We start from the raw sequence: 24964 nt of genomic DNA, 5'->3' as shown, positions 1-24964 counted from the left end.
GAAGAAGCTAATCAAACGGGGGTTTTACAATGGGGCCCTAACGCGCGTGACAGGAGAGACGATACTTCGAATTTTTACTCGAAACAACAAACGCGATAGCTTAAACGTTAACTGCGGGAGGAGTGTACAATTCTTCCCGCGCATTTCCGTTTTCCCTCGCTTCGATATCGAGTTTTAACTCCACGTTCCACTTTTCTTTTTAGCCCCCGTCATCGTTCCCCCTCGAGTTTTCTCCGCTTTCTCCTCTCTCCCCGGCCCTTTCCCCCTCCAAGTCTCCTTCGTCGTTGTCTGCATTTCTATTTTTTTATCAAAAGTTCTTGTCAATCGTTGCCATTTTTTAAACGAATATATGCTCAAGTCGCAGCTCCGAATAAGTCGAGATACATAATACATATTACTATATATTATATATAAATATATATATTATATATATTTAAATCGTCCATCTCGTGATGGACGTTGGAAGATGAGAGAGAGAGAGAATATTTTTTCGATTTTTCTGAACACGAGTGACTCGGCCTTTTTGTTTATTTTTAATTTTTTTTTAAATTTTCGTCGCGCGCGAAAATGTCGCCGTTCGCCGCGTGCCGCTTCGTTTCGTGTTTCTCCACACACTCCAGTTCCTTTTTATTATTTCTCCGTATATACCGCGCGATCTTCGTTCTAGACTCTTCTTTACACATACGTACGCGCACTCACGCACGCGTGACACACGAACGAAGAATCGCACTCCACTCACGCACTCACTCCGCACGCGCTAAACGCACGCTAAAAATAATTTCGCGTACGCACGAGCTCCGGAGGGTGCGCGATAGACATGCGCGAACGATATTTGTATATTATTATTTGTTACTTGTATAACGTCACACAAGCAAACACTTCACGGACACAGATGAGAATGAACGTACACACATACGCATACATACTACACACCCACGCGTAACACACGAAAGACACACCAATAACACGTTGATGCATAACAGAAGCGTATATTTATATATTATAATAATCGAGAAGTAAAGAGAGAGAGAAAGAAGTTTATTTTATATTTAAGTTCGAAGTAAAATAAATTCTATATTTTTTCTATGTTAAGTATAAAGAAAAAAAAAGATGTGGTAAAAAAAGTATGGTGATGTGACACACACATACACACATATATATATATATATATACATATATATAAATTATATTATTATATTATATATATACACACAACATAATATAAAATATATTTATAGGTATTCTCTTTAGCATCTACGTTCCGAAAGACGCCGCGCAGCCGCGAGCGCGAAAAATGGCAGGCGGCTGGCGTACACGTGCGTATATATTGTAGATCGTGTCATTAAATCTCTCATTAACTTTGCTATAATAAGTCTGAGAAATCCGTTCTGGATCTCGCGGGCGTGCGCGTGTGCGAGATTCGGGAGGGTGATGAGAGGAGGAGAGGGCGATAAAACGGGGCAAAGAAGGGAGAGACGGACAAAACGCTAATGAAACGAGAGTTTTTTTTCAGCGGGAAACCACTTTAAGAAATAGAGAGAGAGACAGAGCGGGGAGGAAAATCTCATCAATTCCACGTATATGTGCGTGCGTTTATACATTTCGATTAAATCACTGAGCGTATGGAGAGAGAAAGATATTACAATAATATATTATATATTTAAATTAGCGATCCTGAGAAAGAGAGAGATAAAATAAAACAAGACGCCGATATTACTTATTGTTCCACGGCGAAAAGTACGGTCTCTATGGGCGCGCGAAGAGAGAAACACACGCGGGCGAAGAGAGAGAGGAGCGTGAGAATGTTCGGAAACCGAAAGACGGAAGCTTGAATTAAAAAAATAGAGGGTTCGTAGAGAGAGAGAGAGTATAGCGAAGGAAACGATAGTAGGTTAAACGGGAACGAGAGAGAGGGATGTAGGATATTGAGTGTAGGGTGTAGGGTGCAGGGTGGTTGCCAGAACTCGGAATGACGCCAAAGTCAAACGGAAGAACGGCGCGTGTGTGGGCAGGGAGCTGGAGAGGGGATACGGAAGACGGATCAAGTTTTTCCTTTTTTTTTTTAACGATCGAGTCGGATACTGACCGATAGCGGAGTGCGGGAGTTTGAAATATCGAGACGAAATTCCGACACACATCCTCCGATAGGAAAATATATAGATCGCGCGAAATTTTAGCCTCTCTAATCATCCGTTACTAAGTGGTGCTTTTAGAAACGTATCGGAATATATAAGAAATTTGAACGGAATACATCGCGCGCGTCATGAAAAATCAATACGTGTAATTTGCGTCTCTTTCGACGGTTCGAAGTTCGGTATCGAAGTTCTCGTTTGATTTTTATCGCGCGTCGAGAGCTGAAATTCTTCAAAGAACGCGTCGTTACTCAGTCTTCCTTACGGTCGGTCCTCATTAGGTTCGAACCGTGTTTCGGCAACTCTCGAAAGTGGTAACGGCGAGAAGAAAGTTCAGACTAAAACGTTTGAAGGCGAATGGAAATAAATATGAGGACGAAAGCCTCGTCGAGAACCTCCGCTAGACTTTGGGACAATCCTACTGTAATTAACACGTTAATCGCGAAAAAAAGTACACATACAAACGCGCACAGGAATACGAGCATTTAGGTAGTCTTCACTTTGGCCGAGGTTCCGACGTCGCAGGGTCGTCGGTGTTATCGTTCGTCATCATAACGTACACGTGCTCGCGTCATGTGTACGCGTCTCTTTTCCCGGCTTGGTTGAATTGATACTCGACACTAAACGTCGTCGCGATCCAACGTCTCGAATTTCCACCGGCTCGGAAAAACGCGATCTCGTCGAGCTCTCCCGTTCACTCACCGCGAAGACGTAGGGCATCTATGATTATCGCTTCATCGCCGTTCGCTATCGACACCGCAACAGGGAAACGAGGAGGGACAGATGTAAATTCGCGTAACTTAACATAGTGCCATACGTAAATCAAAAGCTGACCGCGCGCGCGCGCGCCGATAAGTGATAATAAAACGGGCGTTAGTTTAGCTAATCGTCAATGGTAACGAAGCGCGAGTGTCGGGAAAAATCGCCATGATTATTTCGCGGCTATCGAGTGTCGATAGTACGAAGGAAAGAGAGAATTCTTGACATCGCTCTCACTTCTTCGAACGAGCGATTGCTCCTCTTCTCGCGTATTTACGTACGTTCATTCGTGCAAAACCCGTGTACTCGCTCGTGTCGCGGGGACATTCGCGTATGATGCTGTCGAAACGCGCACTCGCGAAACATACCGATAAATACGGTTAAATAAAAAAGGAGACGTGGCGCGTCTAGTTTTAGAGGCGTTCTATAACGAGTAACTTAACTGATAAGAGGTGTCGCGTGACGTAAGATTTTAATAAATGTAAAATATTAAACTTTAATGATTATAATATAGCCATTGGCTGTGACCGATAACTGCCATTTTCTTAATCAAGAAATAAAAAAAAAAGAGTAATAAAACGCGAAAGCGAAAAAGTAGTAAGAGGCACCGTACTCGGGCCGCAGATACACGATTATATGCACACACTTGCGAAAAGCGACTGGTACACTCATATATACACATACACGAAGTACGTTGTAAGGACACAAGATACTCTCGGGCGCTTTTACGATCTTCGCGAGAGGAGAGACGCGGAAAACGTTTCGCGACGTGAACGCGATGAGTATATCGAACAGGATAATAAGCAGAGAGAAAATCGATAACGAGCGTATCGGGCGTGATTTAACGACAGCGGAAACGGAAAAGGTCAGTTTATCGGCGACGGAGGAAAGGGAGAAGAAAAAAAATGGTTATCGTATATCGAGTACACGAGCAAGCGCCGCGCGAGAAATCGTCTGTCGACCCCTCTCGGCTTCGATCCAGTAGCAACCCCTATTCACCCTCGCAACGTTAAAAACTCGAGTAAGGTAATAAAGCAAAGCGTATTGTTAAGGATGTAAAAGAGAGAGAAAGCGCAGACATACACACATTTTAAACACGACGATACATATCTCCAAGTATAATAATTAAATGTAAGAAAGATTATATAACTTTAGTAGATGGCAGAGTAATAAGGAAATTTACAAAAAAGAGATGATTTAACTATAGGAATATATCGATGGATATAAATAGATATATATATATATATATATATATATATATTATATATATATTATATAGAAAGAGGAAAGAGAAAAAGATTAATGATCGTTGTTGCTTGATTTAACTCTATTTACTATATGATTATATTCTATTGAATAGGTATATATAACTGATTAATATTATTATATTAATGCTGATTATATTAACATTATTATTATTAATAAGTTTTTATTGCTTCAATGCTTTTTTATCACATGGATATATTATTAATTATTAATATTATTATCATTATTATTATTATTGGTCTATATATATAGTATATATTTCATGTAGTTTTTGTTTGTGCATAGCACGTCACGCAGTATCGAGTTGTCTCGCGCGATTCTTCACGGAACGACCAACGATCTTTCAGCGAGATTGTTTTATTCGTTAATTTTCCGCGCTTTCTTCGCGCCCTCATCTCGCCCGTTTCTCGTTCGAGCGCTTCCCGGTGCATTTCTCGCTGCGAAGGAAAGAATTTAACGTTTCTCTCAGCCTCGCGTCCGTTTTTTTCCTCTTTCGATCGTTTCTCTCCCCCTTCTCTTCTTCTGTTTTATCGTTTTCGTGGCTTGCGCGAGCTATCGACCGGCGACGATGGATAGTGATTGGACATGAGTGAGAACGTTTCGATATCCCTAATATATTATACGTATATTATAAAAATATGATATAACACAATATATATACACACACACACCCACATATAAACACACAGCGTACACACACACACACACACACATATTTCTACGTCGCGATTACCGTCTAAAAGAGACCGCGCGTTCGAGAGCACAGCTTTTACGATCACTATGATTATTCTACCGTTATTCCTGCATTATTGGGAGCGTCGTCGCTACTCATTTAGGCCGCTACTCATATACTCGCAAGCGTCGGGCTCCAAAATAATCGTACGGATCGTGCGAGTCGCCGGAGATTGAAGATAGGCAACGCTCGTGAACGTGCGTGACCACGTTTCCTCTTAATTACTTACCACGTATCTACTTAATTATCTTAAAGGAACGTAGCTGGGTCCGGACGGGGCCACGTCCGCGTCAAGAGCGCGTCTGTTTCTCCTAGACTGTAAACGTTATTAATAATTCCCGCATACGAAACGCGTGTGTTTCTCGGTCGATACGAGCCCCGTCGATTCGCGATCGTTCTTATCGCCGCCGTCACCCGGACCGATGATGGGAACGACGAGCAACTGATCGAGAAGGGCCAACGTATCGTCGGTGCGCGGCTGCGTTTTCAGCTCTCAGCCCACAAACTCGATCTCAGAAATGAAACGAAAACTGTCCCATCAGTTTTTTGAAGCTCTCTCTTTCTCGATTCGCTTGCTTCATGTGATTTCGTGTACGCGGTATCGCGTTAATTGGCGTAAATTCTTTTTTTTTCTTTTTTTTTTTAGACGCTCGCGTCGATGGGTGACGTCTCTTCATTCCTTTTCTCGCGCTTCGTTGATTCGTTCGTCGTAACTTTACTCGTTTCGCGCTTTTCTCGTCGATTTTACGCCAGTCTTCGTCGTTTTTTTTGTTGTTTTACATCTATATAAAGAAATATATAAGTTAATTATCGCGTGAGGAAAAAGATCAGGGGGTTGCACTCTTTTCTCAGGTTACGCGGGCTTGAGGAGGTTTTTTTAAAGAGCAATAGGCTGTGTGACGCGAAGGGACGACAGTGCGAACTTTGTGACGCGCGGATCCGAGGGAGGCAACCGCCCCTGAAACTATAGGAATCAGTATTTCAGAAGAAAAAGATATATATGAATACGTATATTGCTATTATTAATATTATTGTAATTGATATATTCTTATTGTCGTATACAACTAAAGATTGAGGATGTCTGAGCCTTGTTCCTCCGACAAGTGGATATATAAGCGTGAGGGGAGAAAAATTAAGCTGCACTGAGTAGTCGTGCAAAACAAATCAGATTGTCGATCTTATTATATAGTGAGATATTTAGATTTGATTATAGTGAGATGAGGTCAAGAAGCGTGTCTAATTAAGGCAAATGTTGAGATGCATTCGACTGAGAAAAAACATTCGAAAAGGGAAAAACGTAAAAAGGAACAAAAGGGAAAGAAAGAATGAAAGATAATTGAGAAATGGGAAATGATAATTTTGACTTAAAAATGACATTAGGAAAATTCTTAATCTTTAATTAATCTTTAATTATATATTGTGCATGAAATATATAAACGCATTATTGTAGTTATCGCATTATTATGATTACGATTATTATATTATTATATCATATATCATATATATTGAATGTTGTGCTCAGTGTTTTTTTTCGTGGCCCCTGCAATGCGACGATGCGGGGGCTCGACGGGAGGGAGAGAGAATGAAGATCTTTTTATCAGAGAGATTCTTAATATATGTAACGCGAAGATATTTTATGTTCGATGTTTTAATTTCAGTTTAATTGTGTATCTATCATTTAAGTATGTGTAACTATTATTGTGCTAGTATTCCCGTTTCGTGCTTTCATCGTTCCCTTTCTATCTTTCTCTCTCTCTCTCGCTCTCTGATCCACTCCTCTCTTTTCCCTGCGTATTAATTCTTTCCTCATACCATTTTGTTTCCTCTTTCTCGAACAATCCCCGTGGATTGAGGGCCGTCGATGGCGGATCGACGATCGATGGTGAAGCGCGCGTCGATCGACTCATCGTGGCCGGATAATATAGAAGGGAGAGAAACGCACTATCGCAGATTGTTTGGGCATTAGTCTTAAATCGCGAAACCAAGACGTTTCGCTTCTCTTCCCTTTGTTATTATTAGGGTTGTCGAGAAAAAAAAACAGAGAGAGAGAGAGAGAGAGAGAGACAGAGATAGAAAAAAAAATAACGTCACATCTCACAAGAGAGCCAGGTATTTCGTCGCGCCATCACAGTGTCCAACGACGCCGCCGCTCGCTCCTCGACGATAGCTATAATCAATCTCTCCTTGTAATAATGTTAACTAAAGCAGCAATAATCCGCGGCGGCGTCAAGTGCACTGTGGCGGCAAGAGTGACCCGGTCTCTCCGCGTCTCCCCGACGTTCTATACTTCCCCGCGATCGCGTACAGCGTACACACGAAAGAAAGGGCCGACCATTTCGTTGGCCGACGCCCTTAATCTCCAATTGAGAGCTGTCAGTCTCGATAGACACAGAGCGCGAAATTAGCGCGACATTCTTCTCTCGCGCATGTACACTGTACGCGGAACGATGATATTAATTATACGATCCTGAGCCCACATTTCTATCCCGCTCCGCCGTAAACGAAACGAAACGAAACATACACTCCCCCCTCGTACACAATCGCAGCAAAATACACGACATGTATGTATACTAATTATAATTACGACTACTATTATTCCGGATAGAGATTAGGATCCTAAAAGCCACGAGCGTGCGTGCGCGCGCGCAAGGGCGAAAAAATGACAGAGACATGCAAGAATTATTTTTTAGAGTACTGTACTCAAATCATTACGAGAGAGAAAGAGAGACAGAATGAAAGCGACGAGAGAGAGCGAGAGAGAGAAAGAGAGCGAGCGAGAGATAAAAGATGAACGAGATAAATTATAGAAGCAGCAAGGTTATTATTTTCTATATTTTTTTATGTAATTTTGTGGACGCGCGATAATATATTACAACTATTATTATTATATTATGAATATTTTAATATATAATATGATTTTTATATAATGTGTACTTATGTTTTCTTTCCTGTGTTCTTGTCTGGTTGTTTGGAGCTTTGTGTTTGGTTAATCAGTTGTTGCTTTTCGAGCATCAGAATCGCTTGATTACGGGTTCTTCGTTAAGAGGATTATTGAGTGACGATTTAACACTGAAGCAATCAAACACACCGCGCACAACCGACTGTCCTATATTAATCAACATTATAGATATATATATATGTATATTTCATCATATTACTATTATGTTTCTTATTGTCTTTTACGATATATTATTATTATTACTATTTTTATTATTATCGCTACGATAAATACATTTATACAGGATGTTCCACAGCTATCTCTGTCAAGAAATTTTAAACCAATGCAATCGATTCCTCGTTAATGAGAAAAAAAGAAGACTGTCAACGACAACGTTTCTTCTCACAACTTCCCAACTCTCAATAACGAAATAGCCATAATTTCCTAATGCTCGTGTTCTAATATTTTGCGATTGACAGAGGAGTAGCTCTGGAGCAGCTTGTACAACTATGCGATCATCGTTCACGAAAAAAAAACCATGTTTACAATGAAACAGTATCCGATTACCACATCCGTAATGCATATTTTATCTGGTACATTTCCTCTTTTTCTTTGAATTATACTTTACGTTTATACATAGACAAACATAATATTGCGACGAGCATTGTTTCTCAATGATATTCGCCGTCTCACGTGTCAGTGGCGCCGGATGTCGTTTCACCCGCATTATCGATATATACCCATCGACCATCGCTCCATCGTCAAAATACGTTTATTTTTATACGATACGAATTACACGTTGTTCATTGTAACGACGAGCCGCAATGTGTAGGCTTGCATTTCTACTTTGTGCCGACATTCGACACGCGAATGGCGGATTCGTGACGACTCGAACGACGAGCAAAATGGAAAAAAAGAGAGAGAGAGAGAGATTGCCGTTTAATATACATATATTTAAGGATTCCTACGCTAACCCGTACCAAAAATATTTTATTAAAAAGGAGGAATATATGAGTCTAGGAACGACGCGTACACACTTGCATATATACCTACTGGAAACAAATTTAATAAAATGTTACGTGATTTTTATACATTAATATCTAATTTCTCATTATTTTTTCTGCGTCTCGCGTTATCCGTACCCCTTCTTTTTTTCTACCTCCCTCACGTCTGTTCCACTCTTTCATCACTTTTCGGTGTCTACGATCAGCATACAGGCTTACATTTCCGTATCAAATTTCATTTCCGTTATTCTTATTTTTTCTATTTTATGCCGTCTTATACTTTAATCGAGTTACGTCGTACGATCTCGGAGCTTGCCGCCGTCGGTTACTCGCGCGCGCATAATTTTAGCGGTGCGACATGAATACGGGATTTGAGGGTGGAAATATCCGCGGTTGCCCACCCTCGTTTCCTCCCGCGTTTCCTGATCCTACCAACGGTCGCGTGTCGAAACGGCGGGACCGGTCGGCGGATACGATACGCAGGAACGTGCCACGAAAATCTGTCTCGTCGGCCCCTTGGGCGAGACTCGGCCGCACAAGGGCTGTTGCCCGTTGGGATGGCAACGTCGCATTGCAGCGTTGGGGTTGCGGTCGATGCCGTCCTCGTGATGGTGGCCGAGGTTACCGTTTCACGGCCCGACGCTCTCCGATTCTTCGGATATCGGGATTATTACTCGCGGGGAGTTTGCGCCCACGAACGAGACCGTTCCGTTCCCTCTTCGGGCACGTTTCTCGCGACTTTTCGCGGTTCAATCTCCCCCGCCCCCCTCCCCCTCGCGGTTACGACTCTTTTTCGTCTTGATCTCTTCGGTCCTTCCGCTGAAAGTTCCCTGAAAGTGTTTGAGATGTATCTTCGGGGTCGAGAAGATCTTCCGGGATGAACATAAAAATTATCGCGCAAGCGCCGTCCCCCTCGACCGCTTTACGCCATTGACGGCGTAGAAGCGTACGACTCGCGTGCGTTTTAAATCGCCGTGAGTCATATTCCGTTGCATCAACTCGCGCGATGATGGCAGCGCGGCGCACTTTGTCCAATATACGACGAGGCAGTCCGCCGGCCCCGCCGTCGCCGCCACCGCGCTCCTCGTGGCTTCCTCTTTCTCTCTTCGCGCCGTCTCCAACCCCCGCAACCATTTCGCGCGCTCTCTCGTCAGCCTCTATTGCTCCGCAGTAGATCGATAGCTGGAATGGCGCTCGCCTCTCTCGCACGGCTCGCGCTCTTGATGTATGTATAGGCCGGCATACGTTGCCGCTGGAAAATCGCAGCGAACGCTCCGCCACCGCGGGGGGGTTGAAAGAGAGCGCGAGAGGGTGAAGCGATGGAGAGGGAGAGGAAGAGAGAGACAGACGGAGGACGGTCGCCTCGAGGCCGATTTCAGGCCCGTAGCTTATTCCATTCGCGCCACGTTTCTCCGTTTCTCGATCGTCAAAAGGTCGTCAACGATCCATCGAAAGGCCGATCCGACTGTTACGCGACATTTCGGTTCTTCTTGCGATGGATCTGGAGGATCTCGATATTAGATTGAAGAAACCGGATAAAGTCCCGGGAAAAGTCTTCTCGTTGTTACCAATTTCGTGTTTCATTGAAATCGAATCGAGGCTCATTTGAATGTTGAAGGAGCGGGTTCTCGGTTAAATTGTATCTACGCGAATTTAATTTGTCAGCCGAATCGATCTCTCTGTCCGCGAAACGGTCCTCTCTCGCTTGACATTTCCCTAATTACGACAGTTTCGTCCCGGAACAATTAGAGTTGCGCGCCGAAGAGAGAGAGAGCTCCGCGCGACTCCGCGGAGATGGGACGCGATATTCGAGAGGCAGCTTCGAGTATTCACCGCGGGCTCTGTCGCGATCTTCGTCGATCGATATCCCTGGTTTTCTTTCGGAAGTTTCTCGAGAGTAGGAGAGCGCGCGATATATGTAAAGTACACCCGACACCAAGGACTTAGGAACTGCGCAATAAAATGTATCTCGCTCGAAAATAATCAACGAGAAATTGGATTGTGTTAATCTCGAATATATCTCGCAGCAACGAGGATTTCTTTCAGTTGAAAGAGCGAGGGAAATCCGAATCTGCAATCGTGTCGCGTAGGATGAAACTTAAAGATGAATGAGCAATGGAATCCTTGCTCTCTTTCGCCGTTTCTCGCGCACGAATTTTTCCAAGTGTTTGTATACACGTGCATCATAAAAATCTTCCCAAATTTTCTCAAATCTATTGATTTCCAAATTGTTTTTCTTCATCCCTGACAAGCGCTTTCGCGCCGCTTTTATGTTTCCTTCCGTTCTACTCTCTCTCTCCCTCCCTCTCTGTCTGCACTGCGTCGCCTTCGACACTCTTTCTCTCTCCTCTCTCGGTCGATAGCTCGTAGGGGTCGCGGAGACGCGGCGACGCCCTGCCCGTCCATCCCCTTACGACTTGCCACCAGGGGGTCTCAACCTTGATCAAAATATTTTGTGATCTCATTGCCAGACAGCCGTAATGGCCGCGCGACGCTGCAGCTGGCTCGGCACCGCCGCTATTCCGCTTATACTATTGATTATCTCGGCGGCTCGAACGCCGAATATCACGCGACGATGGGCGCCGATCGTGGCGCGCTTTCGAAGCCGCTGATGTTTTATCCGTACAAAGGTCGGCGGGTATTACGCATCGCCAGAAATTGTACCACTTCCGGTTCCTCCGGTTCCTCCGGTTCTTCTCTCCGACTCGGTTTTGCGATCTCGTCACGTTCCTAAGGCTTGTCGCTGAATTCGTTTTAAACGACAATATCACGCCAGCACGGATCGATGGTATGAATATAAACAGCCACTCCGTTGGTCTTTTTTTTTATAACTACGGAATGCGCAGGAGTAGTTAGACAGACTCCGATAGTTTTCAAGACGAGCTGTCAAATACTTCTTATACTTCGTATTTACGATGAATTTTAAGCTCCTTTTTACCCCGACGAGACTAATAGATCGCGTAGGCGGCTGGAGACACTAGCGTGTATTTCAAATGCGTTTTAAGGGTGAGGCGTGTCGTGTGCATATGACTATGACGTTCGATAATAGATATCTGTCGCCAGTGATTCTCAGCTGTTACGTGTGACGGGAAGCAATGCGATATTGCAAGCGCGACATAATAATGCGATTATCAATATAATGATATAGGCATAATGTACAAACGTTTATGCCGTGCTCATCATAACGCAATACCCCACACATCACAATTAATCTACATTTTCTCTGATTCAAACAGAATGAAAAATGAAATGGATGTTCTGAAATGTTGATTTATCACACGTGGGCAAAAGCCCGCGTATTTTGTTTAAATTAATTATTTTCGAAAATGGAGGATGTGTGTGTGTGTGTGTGTGTGTGTGTGTGTGTGTGTGTGTGTGTGTGTGTGTGTGTGTGTGTGTGTGTGTGTGTGTGTGCGTATGTGTGTGCGCGCCATTATTACACTGATTTATTTTGCACGGAAGAATGGCACATGGAATGGAAAATGATAGATTCGAAGGAAGGAACAGGCTTCTCTCATTTAGTTGTAAACGGCCGATACATGTATATCTGCGAGCATTATTAGATAAATATGACTTAGTTCCCGAATACACAATTCATTTCAGTTTATTCGTATAGAACAATCGCGTGTGGTTTTAGAGCCAAAACGGAGGAAATAAAGGACGACGTAGAGTCTTTTTAGTGGCAGTGCAGCCAGATATATCTGAGAGGTGCGATAAAATTACACACATAGGACTAAGCGAGTATAAAAATATATAAATATATTATCTATATATACATATATGATGTATGTACACATTCGAAGGCGCGTATTTGCATAGATATTTATATATTATATATATATATGATACAAAAATATTATATATAATAGCATAGAGCCATGACCTCTGATAAGAGAATGGGGGTTTTTTCTATTTTATTATGATAGCGATTCTTAGGTGGTAGAGCATTTTATCTATACGACACGTTTCGACGAGAGGATGAAAAATGAAAATTATATCCCTTATATCTACGCATATTATTATTATATCTGTCGAGTATGAAAATACACGCGTACATACATGCATATATACATATTCGTATACATACGCGCGTATATATATAATATATATAAATGTAATTAAATATATATTATATATATAGACATATAGACATTGAAAGAAATGTCATTGTAATGTCACCTGTCAATGTAAAATCTTAAAGGATGCGGCCGTGGTTTTGCAAATTGCGGCCGTATCCTGATAATTCAAAATAATATATGAAAACGTACAGACGATGTTATTGAGAAAAATATTTAACGAGGGAGAAAGCTTAAAGTCAGAGAGAGAAAGAGAGAAAAATATAGATTTAAAAAAAACAGCCAAATGGCCAGCACACGCGGAAGCACAAAAACGAGAGAAACGATTATTAAACCAAAACTGGAGGGAAATTTGGAGAAAGTGTGTGTGAGAGAGAGAGAGAGAGAGAGAGAGAGAGAGAGAGAGAGAGAGAGAGAGAGAGAGAGAGAGAGAAAGAAAGAGAAGGAGAGAGAAAGAGAAAGAGACACGAAAAATAATGATAAAGAATAATTAATTTTGTACTTTTTTGTGCGCGTTGCGAAATGCTCAAACAAAGAGAAATCTTATCTAACGTAATTAATAAAACTGGCGCGTATATGGCTGATATATATTTGGACGCACGATTCGTGTTGGGGCTCAACGGTGAAATGCGATGCTCGGCGTTAGACGTCTCGATGGGCGATAAATAAAGATAAACCGTGATGCTGGGAGTGATGAAATTGTGCGATTATGCGCCGTGGATCAACGTCCAGCCGTGGCGGAATAGCTTACGGTCGGCGTGCCGCGAATTTGACGATCATGCTTTTCGTAATCGCGAAAGGTATGCCGCTTCAGTTTACAGATTGCGAAGTATCCGATACGTAATTAATCGCGACGAATTCCTGAGAGAGGCCAGCTATAGCTCGATGGGAATTTGAACGATAGCACAAAACGGAGGCAGGGATGAATTTTTGTTTCACACGAATGTTACGAAGATATACGTTTTATCGAATGTAACAACGCACAAGCTTTTACTAATATTTTTAGAGACAGAGGATGCTAGAGACCGTCTGAGAACTTCTTTTCGAGCGATACTTTCTGGCACGCCAACCATCGTCTCGCTCTTGCGCCGAAGATCGAGAGGAATACGAACGGAATGGAAATCGCTGGAGAGCGAGAGAGAATAATATGGAAAAGAAAAAAAAAGTAGAAAAGGCAAAGAGAGTAATATGAATTGTGCGACGAATGAGAGAAAGGCGGAGGAGAAGCTGGCGGAAAGGAAAAAAAATTTATTGATACAAAATATTAATACCTAAATGCCTGGTTTATTTTTATATTTATTTTTCGATCTATATGAAACGTTATAAAAGTTTAAAATGATATTTAAATCTAAATATATATGACGATAAATACTATATACTTATGCTCTGTGTATGATACATAAAAATATATATATATATATATATTGTAATAATGGATGATTATAATTATATTGTCGAAGATATGGCGCATCGTATTTACAGATTGTATGATGCTATTACAGATTGATATTTATTATTCACGCAACGTCTCCGCGCCTCAGCCCCTCCCCCCGCCCCACGTAAGAAAAGGAGAAAATGTGCTCTATAAGTCTATCGCAATTTAATTACCTCCCTCTTGAAACTCCAAGTACGAATTATATAAACATCGACTCGCTCGTGTAACACCCCCCCGTCATAAACTCTCTGTACTACTAGCTCATAAATTCTAGTTTCGACGTAAAATACAGGTACCACGTATATATTTATATCAGTGTAGCGTATGTTAGCCTTTAATGGCGACAAGTAAGACGGGACACCATAGATTTTTAATTAGCGTTACGAGACTATCGCGGGACGTCTTTCAAGTGTGATTGATTAGCGTGGCGTCGTAGCAACGTATGGAGTATACAGTGAAATTACGTGAGTTTTGCGCGGAAACGGAACACGGCAGATCTGATAGGGTCGACAAAAACGCGACGAAAGGCAACGCAACGCGATCATCGAAATACACGAAAGGACAATAGCCTTCGTACAGGGAGAGGATACGTGAGTACAAAGAAATGCAAAATGACAAGCCTCCCGCATCGAATCTTTTGTATCTCGTTCGGTATTTTTTTCATTGGTATCTGGGATAAAAGAGAAGAAATGTGGAAACGGGGAGACGCTACGACGGCCACGGCCACGATATTCGACTATACGGCGTCCCGCGAGCGTACCATTTAAGCGAGCAATTGAAGGAATAGACGAAGGAAATCTCATACTGCCCAACGCTCCTATAGCCTAGTTACTTAAGTGTGGCTGCACGCATACGTGAGAAAGTTAAATCGGCCAAGTAAGAATCGAGAGAATGCGCGCCGCGCATCAGGGGCGAGAGCTCCCGTCGTGGCGGAAAGATGGGGTGTACTTGTAACTACAAATCTATTATATTTCATAGTCGAACTATAGCCGCCGGAAGATATCTCACTGTCGGCCGTGTTGTGTGTGTTACTGTCTATTATCGGCAATGTGTGTGTGTGTGTGTGTGTGTGTGTGTGTAACACGGGCCGAAAGGAAACGAGCGACGGGACAAAAAAGGAGGAAGGGTAATACGACGGGGATGACGGCGACGAAGAGCGCCTAGCCAAGATAAAACCGTACGCGTCCGTCGCGAGATATGATAATCGGCGTATATTCGATCATTTTCAATCTCATCGCGTCTCGATCATTCGCAGATCACTCGTTCGCTCATTCATTCACTTCGCGTTTGACTACCTAAGAGAATAACGGCTGAAAACGCGATGGATTCGTGCAGAAGTGATATGTACTTATATACACACACACATATAAAAATATATATAGTATATATTATATATTATACATATTATATATGCAGGATGTTTCAGGTTCCTCGCATTTCTTCCCTTCTGCGGATTCCTCGACAAATCCGCGGTCGCTTTCCCGCGACAGTTTTAATGGACAAATATTTCGATTATTTATTCTTCGAATTAATATTCAATATGGAAATGAAGTAAAAATAAAAAATGTTTTATCTACTCGCAGTTTTGAAAATAGATTTAACATTAAAATCACTTCCGCGATGTTTATTAGATAAAGATAAATTTTTATCTCGGAGAGTCCGCGAACGGAGGACAAGCCGTAGAAGCCCCGAGACACTCTGTTTATATACATATATTTATCGTTATCCATGTATATATATATTTATTTACGTACGTATTGATATATAATGATATGTACTTTACGAGAATACCGCATAGCTTTCTGACTGATTATCCGTAACGCGAGAAAACGAAGAAAAATACCGCAGGAGAGATACAATACAGAAAGTAGGTACACCATTATATTTCCACCCTCCCCCACACACAATGCAACGTAAACGAGCAAGCAACACCTCCGTGAATATACGCGCCGCGTTGTGTCGAACCAAAGTAACGTTGCGTGTATCTGGTCCGCGGTCATCTCGCGGTCGCCGGGATCCGCGAAGACTCTGCAGAATCCCAAAGGTCCTCCCAGGGTTGCGCGTAACCGTTAAACGTAACGTTAACGTAACGTCAATCCGCGACGACACGCCATCGGCAGTGAGGAAGCGCGCGTCCTATAAAAGGCAGAATAATAACTTAAGTGCAGTCTTACGTGCCGTTAAAATGAAAAAAAAAAAGAGGAAAAAAAAGACGAAAACAGAAAAAGGAAGAGAAAAGCTCCGTTCACACTAGCGGGACAATTCGTTGGCATCGTTCGAATCATTTTGACGCGTCCGGACCAATGTCGAAGAAGTATTATTTAACGATAGGTTTCCAATAGCCAAAGTGCTGAAATAATGATATATATATTTTTGTAAAGACACTATAGGATATTATACAAATGTCAGACGATATAAGGATAAATAATGATAATTCAGTGTTAACGGTGATTCGTTCAGCGATTTGTTGAGAGAATGAAACGCGGAAAGGGAAGCAAGAGGGGGGGGCAGAAAAGAGGAAGATATGATAGGCAGAGAGCGAGAGGGGAAAGAGATAGAAAATTCAGTGGGGAAAGGACGAAGGGTAACGTTTCCAGCGTGATCCTCAATGCGGTAGCGATCTCGCGAATATGGAGAGAATCGTCGGAAAATCGTCGGCACCAAGATTGCCGGTCGGCACGTGGATTCGGGCGGATCCAATTAAAGTATCGGCGTTTAACGAACGGTTCCGAGGGCCCCGTTATTGACGCGTGCAACGTTGCATAATGCTGTCAGGGTCCGGGGATGCTGGGCGGGAATTTTCGCGAAACACTCTCGTAAAAAAGTCGCGTCGGCGAGGATTTCGCAAAATATATCTGCGATAACGACCGTCGTTATCGCTATTATCGCCAAGCGGTGCGATCCGAAACGTTTCGAAAATCTCTTGTCCACCTGTCTTGGCCGCCGGCCACGGGGTTCCCGAGCCCGTTCGGACACGCGCGAGTGGACGCGACACTGTCCCGAGGAGTTTATCGCGAGATAACGCCTCCACTTGCGTTTCCGCGTACTCCGCGCAATGATTAAGGCCTAAGAAAATTGAGAAAGAGACACAATGCGTGCGCGCTCACACGCCCCCACGCTACTCGCACGGGTGTAACCCGAGCACGGATGCTCACGTACACGTACACAGGTACACATATAGCCACGCACACGTTTATACTAAACGCATACAGAAACATACGTATAGATATGACACACACACGACAGAAATATATAAATAGTTAATATATATATATATATTAATAGTATTTAATACACTAATAATCTCTATAATTTTTACGTATGTTATGTGATGTCATTGTCTACTAGTTATCTAATGAGATCTCCCCCGCCCCCCCTTTTCCCGTGTGAATATCCCTGCGAGGCCCAGACGTCCGTAACTACCAGCTCCCCCCGATTTTCCCGATTACCCGTCCTGATGAGACCCCGTCACATAATCTCTACCATGTTTTCTCTCGGCTCCTAGATAAAGCCGGTACGTCTTCAATACGGAATTACAAAGCAATAAAGTAAATGAGACTATTTAAGAGGTACGCAAGGCGTGTGAATGGGGAAGAACAAAGAGAAAAAAAATCCGATCTCTTTTATGAGAGTGAGTGATACGGCGCGATCGCCGCTCGCTCGACGGCGATCGCGCCCGCGGAATTTCTCGTATCTTCTTTCTCGCTATCTCGATCTCCGCCATTCTCTCCTCTCTCTCGCTCTCTCTCTCTCTCTTTCTCTTCCCCATAGCAGTAACTAAAGATTTAATTTCTTCCATCGAGCGCTTCTCCTATTTTTGGATCGGTGGGCATTCGCCATTCCTTCTTTCCGGAAGCAAGAGTGATCAACGTGAAAGATCGAGAGATCACCTTTGCAAGTTCCTTTATTCTCGTTCTTCGAATTAAATATCTCGCGCGAAATAAGTTCGCTTTCTCGGGCATCAGTTTCTCGCTTAGAATCGTGCATTTGACTTTCCGCACATAGTGCAGGGAGAAGTCGTAGCTCTCTCAGGGAGATCAAAGTTAAATGAAGACTATAAATGAGATAACGAGATTCAGACCGCTCTTGCTACCGGCCTACACCGCCGCATCTGCCCATTTTTCCTGTTTTAGTTAGATTTTCAGTTCCCTTTCCAGACAGAGACGGAGAGTCTTTGCCAAGGGTGGCGCTCGCAATACGAAAAAAATTGCGCCCGAGAGAGAGAGAAGTAGATTGCTCGTTCGGCGAAAACTTTTCTTACTTCTTAACATCGTTTCAAGCTTCCTCCTTTTTAAGTGTTTGCATGTATAATGCAATTATGCGATATACAGACTGGAACAGGACTTATGATATATCGCCGCAATATTTTTATAATTTGTCGGAAATTGTATATTAGAGAGTATAACGTAATATATATTATATATATATATATATATACACATGACGTATATATTTATGAGATATGCTGTAGGGCGAGCATGGCAACGGATATTTTGTAAAATTTCTTAGTGGTCGCGAGAGATTTCGCAACAGATTTAAGAACGAGTCCTTAATAGGTATTTCATAAAGAATTGCATAAAGTTGCATATCCTGCCTGTAATAACGTATATGTGTTATAATTTGAACGATTGTGTCATACATATATCGATGATATATTTATATATTGCTTTATGTATATGTAGGATATATATATAAAATATATTGAAAAAGAAAATATATATTATCTTCTACAATACGGTGTAAAGTTATTTTCTTTTCTTTTTCGCCGCACGACGATCAACCGACGCAATCTATTTCTCTCAATCGATTGCCATCAAATCACTCTTTTCGCCTTGGTTTACATATTTTTGCATTGTAACATTGATTCTGTTTTACTTTATAAATTTTTCCATTGGCATATATTAATCTTATCATAATTTTTAATAACGATGCGAGGCTCTACATATTTTCGCGTAACTATTCGCAGTCTTTTACGATTCTCATGTTATTTAATATCATTTTTCACAGCATGTGTGTCTTTGCGCTGTATCATCCGCATCACTTTTGTTTCGTCATTGTTCACTTCCGATCGTCCATGTATCTCGTCCAGTTCTTATATATCAGCATATTATACGAAAATCTCGGTGGTAACAACCTGCCATGACTGTGTCGATTTTTTAACGCGGGAGATAGGAGATCGAGAAGAAGGCGAGGAATTCTTAACGTTAAAAAAATAGGGGAACTGAGAAAAAGAATATTGCGGAAACGCGCGCGCGCGGCAAGAGAATGACAACGGAACTAAGTATTATATACGTATATTTCTCTAAAGATTAATAGGAAGTTAAACGCAAAAAGACTATCTACGTAACGTGAGGACGGACAAAAGGAGGAAGGGAAACGATAACAAGAGAGATTTTAAGAAGCTAATAATATTTAAAAGCAAAAAGAAGAAAAAAGTGAAAAAAAAACAGAAAAAGAAACAGATTATATCTAGTTTTCGATGATATTTCGTAGCGGGCCCGTGAAACGACGAGAGAGAGCGGCAGATTAATGTTGCGCCACGGAGAGACCCGGAGATGGAATATCGATGCGCATTTCGGAAATGTATGTACGTGAAATCTGATGCTCGGTTTCGGCGTCGCGACGACGCCGACGACGGGAATAACTCGACGACCGAAATGATGACGAGGAGAGAGGTGAGAGAATGCGCGAAAATCAATGGGAAGAATGTACGGAAAAAAAACTCTACTCTCGAGAGATCCCGACCCGCGCCGACCCTCCTTCCCCCGATTCGTTCGTTCCACCCCCGTTAAATATATATATATAATGCGACTTTAGGGATATTATCATATGTGGAAATATGATAATCTGTACGTACACATATATATTTTTTTGGATCGCCAGTTCCTGAACATAATAAATAATTAAAGATCTCTCTCTGGCCTAGTATAGGTAGATCTCATTCGACGAATTTTCCCCTTTTGGTTCCACCTGCTCTCCATCCTCGCATTTTTTCGTCCTCCCCCCCCCCCCCTCGTTTTGTTTCGATTCCTCATTCATCGCCACTTTAATCGGGATCGCTATCACTTAGGAGCATATTAATCGAGTCCCTGGTATCGGTTGGGATATTCCGGATACGCGCGGCCGGATATTCCAAGCGGAAATACGTTCGATCGGTGAAAACTTGGAGTATTTACTTTTTAAACGAGATGGAATGGATTTACCGAGGCGCGCGTACGGATCGCCGTTATCCTCAGATTGCTTTGACGACCTGGAGATGGAGATGAAACGGATTTCGCAGAAAATCGGACGGTACTATTGCTCAGCCCTGCATCGATTAATTCGAGCTTGAGCACCGCTGAGCGCAGACCCCCTTCGATTAGCCGAGGGTGCTCAATCGCGAGTTTTCACCCCCTTTTTACGTCGGACTCGTCCTCTCTCGGTTCCTCCCGGCGCTTTGGATTAAATACGAAGGAAAAGCGAAGAATCAATGAGCGAGTAGCGCGCGGTAATAAGAATCAGCGATAAAGCAATCAGCGAAGGAGGAGGACAGAGAAAAAGATGCGGAAGAGCCGCGAGAGAGGATCGAGGAGGTGGGACGTCACAAAAAATCGGTGCCAAACTCTTTTTAACGTTAACGAGAGGCAACTGAAGGGTGTATCCTAAATCACGCAGCGCGCGGTGATGATTTACCATGCTCAAAACAAAAAAAAAACGAGGAAAGAACGATTGAGGAGGCGCACAACGCTCAGGATGTTAATCGTACGTCTGAGAGAAATGGATTTATGAGTAAGACACGTGTATTCGGTGTAAGCGATAACTATAAATATCCCAGTAAGCGAATATATTAATCTCTATGTAATGGGACGTAAAGTAAGGAGAGAGAGAGAGAGAGAGAGAGAGAGAGAGAGAGAGAGAGAGAGAGAGAGAGAGAGAGAGAGAGAGAGAGAGAGAGAGAGAGAAAGAGAGAACGGGCGTGAAATCCGCGCGGCGGAAAAGGCGTAGGAAGGAACGGAGGATACCGTTTTGCCAATAGATCCTTGTAAGATGTAATAAGGAGTAGCGGGCCCCCCGCTCCCCCGCGGCTCGGGGGCGCCTCTTTTATCCCAAGGGACAGACTGATAATCATTAACGAACCGATTCGTTAAGGGCAACGAGATAAAAAAAAAGTTATTAAAAGGAGAAAAAAAATAAGAAAACGTCGCCGACGACCGGATAAGTATTTTTATCAAATTTTGTAACGATAAAAGAGAGAGATGAGCCCACACGGCACGAGATGAGGACACGGGTTCCTCCAATTCTCTTCCCCCGTTCCCCTTCCCCTTCCCGAACGATCGCGCATTATCCATTCGATCCTCTTCGATCCTCATCAACGCGAACGTCATCCCCGGTACGTGGTGGACCGGCGATGACGCGGTGTCGCGCGAACTCAGCAATATGTATATCCTCCCTCCCTTCTCCCCTCCCTCTTTATCCTCCTTCTTATAAAATCCTCGATATCTGTAATCCACGTTTTATCGCGCATTCGTATCATAGTAAGCGAGTATTTTCGACGAGAGTCGCTCGTATACCGAGAGCGACAGTCTGTTTCTCTCAGCCCTGCGACCGACTGATATGTAATCTTCGGCGCGCGCGGCTGATCGGCGACGATCGGCGAACGGAAGTACCTCCTCGGCACCGAGTCAGTACCTGGACTGTCACGTTGCTCGCATTTATCGCGAAAATCGTTTCGGCGAATTCCTATATAAGCGTGTCCATTACCGCGTAATTAATGATCGTTGACTTGAGGAGGGAAACGAGATCTATTGTCGGGGTACAAGGAAACAAAGTCCAATACAAATACAGTATTATAAAGAGAGAAAAAGAAAAGATGGATAGCTAAAAAAATCTCCCTTCCCGTACACTGTTGAAGCTCATAAAATTAAGAAATATATAAAGAAACGCCTCTATAGCCATTTTTATAAAATGTTGTGAAATATGTTGTAAAATTTATTAAGAGTCTAAAAATGTAAAAGGAGGATTCCTTTTTAGTTTTGTGACTATTGCGCGTCTCTCTCGTTTCCCCCCCCCCTTCGAATCAACGATCCGGAGAAACAAATACAAAGATACGTAAGCTTCCCTCGGACGGGGATCGTCGAATCTCGATCCCCCGGCGATTCACACACGCGGCTCCGTCAGGTACGTTCCGTTCTTCCGCGGGTCGATCTCAAGCGCAAGTCCGAATCTCTCATCCCGATCGGGTGTATCGGTGCATCGGCAATGCGACGCGGCGGCGGCTGCGGCGGCGGCGATACGATGAGAAAATATTGACCACCCGGTCGAGCCGGCATGGCACGTGCCGTGACCTTTGAACATCGTCGACACGTGGCTAGCGGCGCAGCGCGGCCCAATGACGCAGATCTCGTCCAGATGTGAGGAGCACTTACCGCACCCTCTCGATACACCTGGCCGTCGAGTGCGAGGCACGTTGCGAGGGTCAGGGATTTTCGTTGCTGCCCCGTCGTCACCGTCGTCGTCGCCCGACGCATCGCCAACGACGTATGCGCGTAACGAGCGTTCGCGGATCGTCGGACCGAGAGGAGAGAGCGTCCCAATGTCGAATATGTACGACCGTGCGTTTGGACGTTCAACCCGGACGCTCCATCCCATCGAGTATTCATCGTGACTCGTGCTTCCGGTTTAATTAAAACAGATGCTCAAAGCTATTTTTTTCGCGATATCGGTTTTGGGAGATAAATCGTGGGATAAATCACACGGCCGTGCGAGCGTACCGGCGTAAACAGCGCATCTCCTCGGCAGGCCGGTCGGACATCTCCCCGCTCGGTCCAGGTCGCGCACATCCTCGTAACTCCTTCGGTGTTTTATATATCTGTCTGTTTGTTCGTCTGCCTGTCTGTCTGTTTGTCTGTAAAAGTGTTAAAGACTGTACCGCAAATGTGTTTTAGGCGGTTAAATGTGTTTTTCTTAGTAAGGGCTAAGAGTTTCGTCCTCGAACATGAGAGCGTGCGTCTCCGCGCACGAAGCATTTTCGCCGCTCGAGGGACAGGGAGGGAGAGTGGACACGGCTGAACTGAACGAAATTCGGGCCGGTTTTCACATCACGAGTTTATATTCACGAGAAATCTATTTTTGCAATATTATCACCATCGTACAAGGCATCTCGACTGGAAGGAGCAATCCGTGGTCCACTCGCGCGAGCGTATGCTCGCGCTTTTTTTTTTCGCAGCCTCGAGCGGTCTAAGCGTATGTATGTGCGTTTGCGACAGGCCTAGATTAGTCTTTCCGGTAGAAACACGCGATTGTATGGAATCAGGAAATTCGGTGCAGAATTAAATTAAGTTATAAATTAGCGGAAAGCGCGGCTTTATTTTCGAGCACACTTTTAGCAAGACATTTAAAAATTGTACTTTTTATCGGGTTGAAAGAGAAGCGGAGATTTTGTGCCAATCATCGCGCGAGAAATACGCGATGACGGACCGTTCTCCCGTTGCGCCGAAGAGGACGGCGATGACTGCGAATCGCTGAAACGCGATAGGAAATCCGCGGGAGAGATCCGGTGCCGCGGATTTTCTTTAATCCGGGCCTGTCCGCAGAGAATATGTGGCTGTGCGAATCGTGCGAGTGTAGGGGCAGGTCAGGATCGGTAAAGCGCGGCAATGCCCCTCTATCGATCACTTCCACGGGAGTCCTCTTGTACTCGGGTACTCGTTATAGAGGCGACCATCTCTCTTTTTCCGTCAAAGGATGGTTAGTCCCCTCGCGCCTACAGAAAAGGAAGATCAAAGCCGGGATTATGCGCCGAGAAAAAGTACGCTTGAATTAATCTGAATAATTATCTCATGGCGTCGGAGCTGCGTCGAGCCGATTTGAATGCTCGCCTTTCTTAACTTTCGATTCCGCCGGCGCGGCGCATGCGAGGCGCATCGGCAGCGCGCGTCATCGACCGCGTGCCGCTTGCGCGCCGTTTGTTCGCTTCTTTCTTTTCTTTTATCTTTCCTTCCACGCTTCTACTCAAGATTACGCCCTGCCTCGTAACTCGCGCGCTATTCGCTTCGGGCACTCGCATCGGCATTGCATTTCTCGAGAGACGATACGTCGAGTCAAACGTGTTCCAGGAGACGGTTAGTCGTTCGACCGTGCCGTCGCTAAAAAAGTTGTTATTTAAGCAAAAGTACGCGTGCGTGATTGTGCGTGCGAGAGAGAGAGAGAGAGAGAGAGAGAGAGAGAGAGAGAGAGAGAGAGAGAGGGAGAAATAGAAATATGTATATGATACCGAATGGCAGAAGGGATGCGCGACGAGCTTAAGTATAATACGTACGCGAAACACTCGGCACTCGACATGTGTATGTGCATCCTAACGAACATCAGATATACTATACATGTGCGAATGATAGCGGAGAGAAAGGGAGAGAGAAAGGGAAATAACACGGTTAATCCCAATCTATCAGGGTTTCACGTATATATTTAATGATATGAAAGAGGATAAATTAAATAAAAATGGATGAATTATATATATATATATAAATATATGAAATATATATAAATAAATATGAAAAAATATATATATACATACATACACTCATACATGTATATGTATATATATTATAAAATATATTATATTAATAAATAATATCATATTTAA

General features: G+C 43.4%; 1 protein-coding gene across 2 annotated transcripts in view; it reads left to right on the top strand.

Annotated features, from left to right (window-relative positions):
- The window catches only part of LOC139773998 (RNA-binding protein MEX3B-like), a 59287-nt gene extending 34323 nt beyond the window's left edge, over window positions 1–24964 (top strand). For both annotated transcript variants that reach the window (XM_071708905.1, XM_071708904.1), the window contains one exon: window positions 1–24964. This exon is cut by the window's left edge and continues 3865 nt beyond it. The gene's annotated coding sequence lies outside the window, so the exon portion shown is untranslated.

This window comes from Temnothorax nylanderi, unplaced genomic scaffold (assembly GCF_030848795.1).
Source record: "Temnothorax nylanderi isolate EJ_2023f unplaced genomic scaffold, tnyl_v1.0 TNYL_tig0072_pilon, whole genome shotgun sequence".
In the NCBI taxonomy this organism is placed as follows: domain Eukaryota; kingdom Metazoa; phylum Arthropoda; class Insecta; order Hymenoptera; family Formicidae; genus Temnothorax; species Temnothorax nylanderi.
This window is presented reverse-complemented; position numbering and strand designations above follow the sequence as displayed.